Below are 9,490 nucleotides of genomic sequence, written 5' to 3'. Positions count from 1 at the left end.
GAATAAGTTGAAATTTAGTTAGAGATGGACATTGACAACAATCATCTAAGCTCTTAAGTGTCAACTTTTGTATTTATTAACTCTAAAATTTTATTTAATTTTCATATATTGATATAAATATATCAGGATATTGTATTCTTTTTGGTGTATTAAATTTTGAAACTTTGAATGACATCTTTAGATGAAAGAGTAGTGTAGCACATATTACTCCAATTTTTACATAGCTTTATTTGAGAGAGATATGGAGCAAGGTTGAAATGGTTATATGGCTTCCAAATTCTTTTTGTTTTGATACATATGTTGATTGAATTAATACCTATTAACGTAACATTCCTGAATACATATTAAAACTATTAATTTATTTAGGTCTTGTCTAATTTTAAATTTGATCAATAGTAAAATTATTGTTGTATTAGATTTTTTATTTAATTACTTTGTGGATTTGATAGGACGTAAAAGTTTCAATCCACATCGAATCCGCAAAAAAATTGGATTGAATGTGGATTGTGGCAAATCCGCATTTAATCCCAGATGTATGGATTGGATTTTGATTACATTTACTAATTGATTAGTATTAAAAATTGTTTAATTATCAAGCGATAATATGTTATTTTATGCTTATGTTATAATTTATATTTGTGTTTATGTAATATATTATGAATTATGAATTATGTTTTAAATATATTTAATTTTGTGTATTTTTATGTGTTTATTAGGAAAATTATTAATTTCACGTACTTCGAGGTTCCAAACAGATAAACGGAGGTCAAATTTGGATTCCGGAGGTCCGAAAACCTTAAGATCAGTCAAGATCGGCTTAAAATTGGGCTTGTGTAAAAAAAGTTGACTTTTCCTGTTGACCGAGCACTGATTGGATGATGAAATGAGCTTACAATAGATATGAGTGCATGGGATAACTGGCAATCTTGACTAAATCTCAACCGTTCATGATTCAATGGCCATGATTGTGCCACGTGGCAATGGTTGGTGAAGCAAGTTGGAGGATCCGAATCTTTGTATTCGGGTCGACCCGATCCACCCATTAACCCGCCAAATCTCAACCGTTCTTTGGGCAAATCGGACGAGTCAAATGATGCCATGTGTGATGTTGACTTTTGAAGTTTGACCAGCCATTGGATCTTGATCTAAGGGTTGTGAGGAGCACATGCATGGAGCCTATGATGGACCGCAAAGCACTGGATTATGAATTTATTTTTCTATAAATAAGGCCTCATTTTTATGTTTTAATGATCTCTCTACAACTCTCTTCTTCTCAAATTCTCTCCATCTCCTTGTAATCTTGATTTCCAGGTGTGTTTTTAATATTTTGTATAATTATTTTCATTAATAAAATTAGTTTTATTTCCAATTTTAGTTGTTTTTATTTCTTTTAATTATAAGTAATTCAATTTTACTTCTTCTTTTTATTTTAATTATGCTTAACTAAATAATATTAGTTAGGGGAAGGTGAAACTCTTAAGAAATAAATATGATTTAATCAAATTCTATGTTTAATTTTATAAATTAAATTATTTTCTATTTAATTTTATACATGTTTTATATTTTGAAAATTTGATTTATTGTAGACAAACAAATGAATTTGGCACAATAAATTCTTAAGATCTTAATATAAGGCATGGTGAAATGGTATTTTGACTTATTGTAGACAAATTAAATTTTGGCACAATAAATACTTAATCCATCATAAAATTAAAGGGAAAATAATAATAATTTGTATAATTAATCTTTTGGGTAATAAATCTAAAACAAATTGGCAAAAAGAATTTATTAAGTTTTATTTATTTCTAAGAGTGGATCCATAACCCTAACTAGTTCAATTCCATAGTTTCATTTAAATTAAGTTGTTTATATTCAAATTTTAATTTTAATTTTTAGATAAAATAAAATAAACTAATTAAATCTTTTCTCTGTGGATCGACCTCGGACTCACCGAGTTATAATACAACAAGACACTCTTATACTTGAGAGTTAAAAATTACTTTTAAGTTGTGTCACTAATCTATAGATTAGATTAGATTGAAAATATATAATCTGTAAAATCGTGGATCCGATATAAATTTGTGTCCAATTTGCAGAATGCAATATGTAAATATCCTTATATAAAACTATTCTTATTTAACTAGGAAATAAAATTAATAAATTATAAAAGATTATTATTATTATTACCATTTATATTGACTATTGAGATAACAAAATTAAAGAATTAAAATTAATAAAATATAAATATATCTTTAAGTTGGCAATTATTATCTACAACGCAACAGAAATATATTATATAAAATGTATATAAATGTGCAAGTAAATTTTGTTGAGCATTATGTCCATTTTAGTCGTTTGCATTCTTATAGCAATTTAACACTAAGGTTACCAAACACACACGATTGAGTTTAAAATTCACAACACCTTTAAAAATAAATTTTAATAAACATTTAATTGATTCTCTTCATAACTAATTAGTTCTATAGAATAATAAACAATAATTATTTTAAAAGGTACAACATCACCAAACTGACTCCTAATTTTGAGAGATTATAAAGAATAATAAATTGTGTTTTAATCGGAAATAAACAAAAATTGTGTTGAATAATTCTTTTTAAGTAGAAATCATTAAGCAAATAAGCTATTGATGAAAATTTCACTTTCAAAATAGAGAATAATCCTTCACTAAATCTCAGTGGGGGCTAAATTCGAGTAAGATTTGATGGTAAATGATTGAGAAATATTGAAATCCTTCATTTTAAACAAGAAAATAAATAAAAATTAATTTTTTTAGTGGAACTATGTATTAAAATGGAGCCTAAAGTTTAGGAGAGCAAGTATGATAATAATTCAATTTTTAAATAATAAAATAAAGCTAAAATAGGACTTTAGTAAGAAAGTAAAGTAAGAAACAGATTTAAAAAATTAGAAAAGAAAGGTAAAACATATGTCAATTTTCTTCAATTATTAGACTTAAATATACTTTTGACTAATAAACTCACATTTGAAAAAAAAATATCTTCCCCTTTGTCGACTTAATACAGTTTGTCATTTTTGTTGGCTGTTGTATTATTAAATCATTCACCAGCTACTTGTGAATTTATTTGGGGAGTACCTAAGTTACAATCAACGTACCTTACGTCTTTTGTCTTTTTCCTTTTTGGCTAATTTCTTATGGGTCCTTTTATTCTTTAACATTTACAATTATGGATGTATTTGCCTTCTTCCATCTCTTCTACATCTATTTCTCATTTTTTCTAAGGTTTTGTTTATTTCTTTAAATAATATTAAATGGTTATCGAATTCATATAAATCTATAACTTCCGAATAGACTTCTGGTCCTAAATTTATTATTCCTATTCTTTCTTGTTCTAGCAATTCTATTTTCTGAGTTATTAGGCTTATATATGTATTTAGTATGGTTTCCCATCCTAAAATCATATGATCTATACAATCTGCTAATTCATGCATTATGTTAAATGCATGTTGATTATGATGATTCATAATGCTTCCTTCTTATACCAGCATATTAGAAATTTTATAAACTCATCTATAAATTTCATTTTCTTTTCTATTAAAATTTCTCCTCCTATTGTATCTATATTTCTTTCTCTAAGTTCCTCTGTTAATTCGAGTTCTATATTTCTTATATTATTTTTATCGGTTTTCAAAGCTTTTACTTAGTTTTTTATATCTTCTTTATTATATACCTTTAATGTATATAAACTATCGACGATGTTTCTTATTGGATTCATAATTTCTATGGCTCTGATACCATCTTTTGCCTTTGCTTTATTTAACTATAAATTACAGAAAAAAACTAAATTTCAAAATAAATTATTCAATAAATTAACAATCAACTACTATTACCAAAATATATTTAAAATCAGTTATATGAAAAATTTTTACTATGTATATTTGGTTTAAAAGTACGTAGCTTTGTTATGCCAGAGTGATGAGATCCTTGACAATTCAACCAAGATATTTAATTCTCCTTTTGACCAGTAGCCCGCACACTTTGGTTTCCAGCCTATATACTTTTTCCAAATTATAATTCAATTTCTTCATTATCTGAATTTTCTATATAATTTATGTATGACTGTCCAGCTTCCCGATTTTCATCTTCTATATATGCCAAAGCTATATCAGTTCCTTGTTCTATTGTTAACATAATTATGTTATGCTTTAGGTTATCTATTTAGATATGGTTTATTATTTTTCGCTTTATTTCCTGAGGAAGGTCTAGTGAGAATACGGCTAACAAATCTTCTGTTCTAACAAGCTCTTCTTTACTTAACAGATATGAATCTTGTTTATATGATCCTAAATTAAAGTCTATTATCATCATATAATCGTTATATGTTATTCTGGTTCTAGGATCTATCATATATTCTTTGGATTCGCCTAGGTAATATCTATGATTCATAGTAAAGAAAATAACCAAACACTTCCTTCATTATAAAAGTATGCTCGTCCTCCATAAATCTCCTCATCATCAACCATCAACAAACTTCCACCAACAGATAAGGTTTGAGAATTATTACCTAGCTTATTCTTGTTTCCTTGCCTTCCGATCCTTTTCCAGTGACCTGCAGCCTGGTGGTCTTTATTCCCTCAACGGCCTCCTTGCCTCAACGGGATCAGTGGACTCGATCAGCTTTATTGTGTGGATCTTGATCGTTTGGCTTAGAAATGGTGAATAAATTTAGGTTTCTCTCTCCTTTCTATGGGGTTATTTTGTTTTTGATCAGTGATGTATTGATTTAGGATTTAGAGCTGTGGAGTTGTTTAGTTCTTCATTTTTCAAAGAATTTTTGAAATGTAGAGAAAGACTGAATTATGGTGAATGATAAGCTCTGAGAGCTTACTCTTTCCTTTGCTTTTTATTTATATAAAAAATTTCTTGATACAAATACCTTATTGCCCTTCTATGCCTAGGCTTTTTACATTATTACTCTTTGTCTAATTACATCATAGCCCTTTCATTATTGGGCTCTTACATCATGGCTTACATTTTATTCATCATAGACTTTATCTTTTGTCAGCAGCTCTTCATGATATCTTGTCGGGCATATGCTGTCTGCCATTACTTTATCTTTTTATCGGGTATCTCCTTTATATTGTCTGCCATTACTTTATCTTCTTGTCGGGTATCTCTTTTATGCTGGCTGCCATTACTTTATCTCCATGAGCTGACAAGCCTGGTCCATGGTTTTACTGCTGCTGGGAAAACACATAGTGCTTATCTCATTGATGAAGTCCAGCAACAACTTTGATGGTGTATGACTATCTTCAGAGGTTATGAGGATATAATTCTGGAATTTGATAATGGTCCTGAAATTCCTTTTGTATAAATCTTTGGCTATGCTCCATATGGCCTTTATTCCTCGAGCTCTACGTGTCCTGATCCAGCTTTCATTTATATGAGGGATTTTTGTGTATTCTGCCCCTACTTCCATTTTGAAGTTTTTTGTAATGTGGCCAACAGATATCATATAGAAAGCCTGGTATTCTACATTCTGATAGTATTCTGGGCTTATAGTGTAGAATTTAAGGTATATGGGCTTCTTTTGGGCAAACCTTGAGACTTCTTTTACTAATAAATCATCAAGGCTGGCTATTTCCCGAAGGTCTATATCTGGATATACTAAGTCTAAATACCCATATTTGGCTAATTTTCCAACAATGAGTGGATCTGCTCCTTTTGTAGCAATCATTCTAGGGTACATATTTTTTCCAGGTGCCTTAAAAATTGTATTATTGTGGGAACAATTGGAATACACCCAAGAAGAGAATTGTTTATATTCTTCTTCTTTTGGATTTAGGGGTCTCTCTTCCTCTTCTGTATTGTTTATTTGGATATACTTTTTTGGAGAGTTTAATTCTAATGACTCGACTTCTATGGATATGGTTTTATTCGGAATTAGGTCAGAGATTGGTTTATGTTCTCTGAGCGGTCCACTACTGCTTCCTGCATCTGTGTTTATTGGGCCTGGGTTTATAGAGAATGCTTTTGTTAGGTCATTTATGTACGACTCTAACAAATGTATTCCTTTTTCATGGCCTTCTGCTGCCTCTTTTATGTAATTTATTGCATCAAGCATATCAGATGCCTCGGCTTTGAGCCTTTGTATTTCAGTATTTATTGCAAATATGGCTTTATTTATCTCGGCATTCATATTCCGAATTCTATGTTCCTGCTAAGAAAATCTGCAAGGAAGTTATTAGTCCCCTTTATACGTATGACTTTAAAATTATAATAAGATAAATAAACTTGCCATCTGTGTAATCTTCTATATTGGGGTTCATTTGGTAAAATTTTATTAATAAGAGAACTTATTTGGGAATTATCTGTTTCTACTATAAATTGCTTTTGAAGTAAAAATAATGAGAACTTTTTAATTCCTTTAGATATATTGCAATGAGTTCTTTTTCATGTACTGGATAATTGACTTGTGCTTGATTAAATGTTCCACTAGTATATCGGCAAATTTCATTTATATCAGTTTTGAGAACTGCTCCCCAATATAAATCAGATGCATCCGTTTGTATTATTAATTTATCTTTTTCATTTGGTAATCTTAATGCTGGAAGAGTTTTGCATTCTTCTTTTAAATTTTTTACTGTTTCTGTGTGTTCTTCACTCCATCCTCTAGTATTGTTTTTTCTTAGTAATTTTTGAAGTATATTTCTCTTTTTTGCTAAATCTTTTATAAATCCTTCTGCATAATTCAAACATCCTAAGAATATTTGTATTTGTTGTTTATTTTCTAATTTATCTGGGAACTCAGTTATTTTTCTTCCTATATGGCTCTGGAGTCTGATTCATTGTTTATCAAGGTTCATTCCTAAAAATTCTATTTTCTTATGTTCTATAATGGCTTTTCTACTGGATAGTACTATACCTTCTTTGATACATATATTAACAAATTCTCTTAAATGGTGTCTAAGTTCTTCTAATGTTTCTGATGCTACTAATATATCATCAACATAGACTATAATATAGTTGTAATTTCTAAATATTTTATCCATTCTACTTTGAAAATTTTGAGGGGCATTCTTTAGTCCAAAGGGCATTACTAGCCATTCATAATGTCCTTGTGGGGTACTAAAAGCTGTATAAGGAATACTATTTTCTTCCATTTTTATCTGCCAAAATCCTGATTTACAGTCAAATTTTGAATAATAAGTTTTATTTTTCACAAGATTTATTAGTACTTTATTAGGGAGAAAATATCCATCAAATTTTGTGTATTTATTTAATTCTTTGTAATTTATTACCATTCTTGCTTTTCCTCTAACATGTTCTGCTCTTTTCCTAACCATAAAGGCTGGGCTATTATGTGGACTATTACTACTTCTAATGAGTTTTAAGTTTAATAGTTCTTTTATTTGGGTTTTAAATTCTTCTCTATCTTCTTTTGTGTACATCATGGGTTTTAATCTTATTATTCTATTTTCAATTAACTTTATTTTTGCTTTAGGATGGTCTGGTTTCCATAATGCTAACGGGTTTTCTTTATAAACTTGTTCAAGTTGTGACTTTATTGTTTTTAATTGTATATTATAACTCTGTCCTTTTTGTATTAAATAATATTTTTCATAAATGTACTTATCACTACGCTGGGCTGGCTGAACTCTGTAAGGCTTAAATTCACGAGGAATACGAAGAATATGATTACAGGGGGTTTTTAAAGTGATCATATAGGGAGTTTGTTGGTAATATTGGAACTGTTGTATAAAATCATTTCCTAAAAGGATATCACAATCCATGTTATTATATTGAAAGATTTGGTTAATACGGACTATTTTACTACCCAATAATATTTCAAAATTTAGTATAGATTGATTTACTTGTTGTTTATCTCCTGTGATTCCAATAATTTTTAATTTTCCATTTAATTCCCATTTGTTGGATAAAAAGGATTTCATAATAGTTATTTCACTACCTGTATCAATTAAAGCACAAGTATCTATATCTTTTTCTGTTATATTTATTTGTATATATACAGACATAGGGTATTTTATAAAAGCTTGTTTTAACATGTTTCACATACTATTTTTTGACCTTGTATTTGTAAGGTTATTCTATTTTTTTTTTCTATCTTGTAATATTCCAAATCATTTAAAAAACTATTTCCTAGTACTATATGTTTTTCCGGATCTGTGGTCATGAATGAGTCTATGTAACAGGGTACTATTATTCTAAGTCCTTCAATTATTATAGGGATTTTAACTTCTTGTCTACAAATATGTTTATTGCCATTAAAATTAGTATATTCATAAGGGATTTCTTTTTCTTTTACTAAAAGTCCTTTATTTTTAGTATGGTTCATATAGTTATGACTTGTACTGGTATCTACTAGTATTGGTATTTTTGTTGTATAGTCTATTCCATTAAAGTATTGTCCAAGTATTTTTGTTACATTATTAGTTACAATGGTTTTAACCATTTGTCTATCAGTACTTAATCTTCTAGATGAACTTCCTTTAATTAAAGTTCTTCCAGTAAAGCTTATAGGGATAATGGAGTTTTCATTACTATTATCTAAAAATTGTTTTTTATCATCTTTATTCAATTCATAATTAATTGGGATTTTATAGTTTTGGATTACTGGCTCTATGAATGTTGCTATATCTTCACAATCTTTATTTATTTCAATGTAAGGTTTATTTCCATATATTTCTCCATAATTTGAATTACAAAAACTATACAAAGTTGAATAGTGTATTGTCATTATTCTATTTCCTTCTTTCATCAGATTTTTCTTTAATAATTTAAAATGTAAACTTAATGTTTCATCTATGTTTTTATCTTTTATATGTACGCAATAGCTAGGATGACAAGTAAATAGTAGTTTAGTATAGCATAAATTTCCTTCTATTGTTCCTAAATGTCCTATGTTAGGATCAATAAATCTTTGATCGTGTAATGATAAAACTATAGGGCTATCTATCCCTTCTTTAAATAAAGATTTTATTAAGATCTGAATTTCTGCTAAATATACATATTGAATTTTTTCTTTAATTGACTCATTTTTTATTTTTCTTAATGCTAAATCTATGGATCTTTTATTAATTAAGCTAAATCTAATGTTTCCTTTTAAACATATCTCTAAATCTATGTATTATTCCATATTCTGGTTTTTCCATATTGAGCTTTAAAAGTTTTTTATATTTTTCTTTATTAAAAGTAGCAACAAGACTATATCCACTTTTATTTTCTTCTTTCTCTATTTCTTCTATTTTTTCGTTTTCCATCATTTCTTCTTTATTCTGATTCATCTTCTGCCATATAAACTTCTTCTCCCTCATAATCTGATAAATTATTTATTTCTTCTAAATCACTTTCTATGTTTTCAAAATCTTCTTTTAAAAGTTTAACCTTCTTTTTTCTACAATCTGTACTAATGTGTCCCATTTCTCCACAATTCCAACATTTACATTTGGACTTGTCTAATATTTTTCTTTGGTTTTTATATTTTCTTTT

At 28.2% G+C, this 9,490-nt stretch overlaps 1 long non-coding RNA gene across 1 annotated transcript; it reads right to left on the bottom strand.

The window, feature by feature from the left end:
* Nucleotides 1–829: 829 nt before the first annotated feature.
* LOC127902067 (uncharacterized) lies at nucleotides 830–4,848 on the bottom strand. Its single transcript, XR_008054504.1, has 2 exons — nucleotides 4,545–4,848; nucleotides 830–1,176 (listed from the first exon to the last, which is right to left on the bottom strand). It is a non-coding gene; the product is annotated as an uncharacterized LOC127902067 (long non-coding RNA).
* Nucleotides 4,849–9,490: the final 4,642 nt, after the last annotated feature.

This window comes from Citrus sinensis, chromosome 5 (assembly GCF_022201045.2).
Source record: "Citrus sinensis cultivar Valencia sweet orange chromosome 5, DVS_A1.0, whole genome shotgun sequence".
In the NCBI taxonomy this organism is placed as follows: domain Eukaryota; kingdom Viridiplantae; phylum Streptophyta; class Magnoliopsida; order Sapindales; family Rutaceae; genus Citrus; species Citrus sinensis.
The sequence above is the reverse complement of the archived record's forward strand: the minus strand, read 5'-3'. Positions and strand labels throughout refer to the sequence as shown.